The following is a 964-nucleotide window of genomic DNA, read 5'->3' on the forward strand; positions in this document are numbered from 1 at the left end:
CGGTGGGGTTCATGACTTGACTGAGGAAGCCGATGGGTTTACCGTCTTGTTCGAGAACTGCTCCGATTGCGTAACCAGAGGCATCTGTGTATAACTCGAAGGGTTTCGTCGTGTCAGGGACCTGTAAGGTAGTGAAGTCTATTAAGCGCTGTTTGAGCTGCCGCACCGCTTGCGTATGAAGCTCTGTCCATTTGAAACTGCCGTCATTAAGCGTTAGATCAACCAGCGGCCGGGCAACGTCTGCATAGTCCGGTCCCATGAACATGCGACAGTAGTTGATGGTACCGAGTAACTGGCGCACTTGCGTTTCGTTCTTCAGCACCTCTGGCCACTGCCGGATGGCTGCGATTTTATCTTCTGCGGTTTTGATCCCCGTAGCCGAAACGGTATAACCCAAATAAGTAGTTGTTTGCCTTGCAAATTTGCATTTGCGGAATTTTGGGTATAACTGGTGCCGAAGAAAAATGCTTAGGACTTGTCGCAGAAGAGAAGCGTGCCCAGAGAGATCAGAACTATAGATAAGTACATCATCTAGGTACGCAGTAACGCCCTGGCCCAATAAAGGTTGTAGGTAGGCATTAATATTGGCCTGGAAAGTAGCGGGAGCACCCTTAAGGCCAAAGGGCATCACGCGGTACTCGAATAGTCCGAGAACGGACCGGAAAGCCGTCTTCCACCGGTCTTCCTTAGCCGTACGTCTTTGATGGAATCCTGCTTCAAGATCCAAGGTGGAAAAATACTTGGCGCCTCCCAGCAGCTCCAGAATGGTTTGAAGGTAGTGGGAAATCGGGGGCTATCGTAAGGGTATTTAGAGCCTGGTAATTGACAACCATACGCATCTTCCGCTCCCCGGAGCCATAATCATGTTTGTCCACCATGATCGTAGGAGAGCAAATAGGCGAATAGGTCGGTCCGATCCAACCACTGTCCGACAATTTAGCTATCTCCTGTTTGTGGAATGTGA

The sequence above is a fragment of the Eimeria necatrix genome, genomic scaffold (genome assembly GCF_000499385.1).
Source record: "Eimeria necatrix Houghton genomic scaffold, Enh_scaff217, whole genome shotgun sequence".
Classification (NCBI taxonomy): Eukaryota; Apicomplexa; class Conoidasida; order Eucoccidiorida; family Eimeriidae; genus Eimeria; species Eimeria necatrix.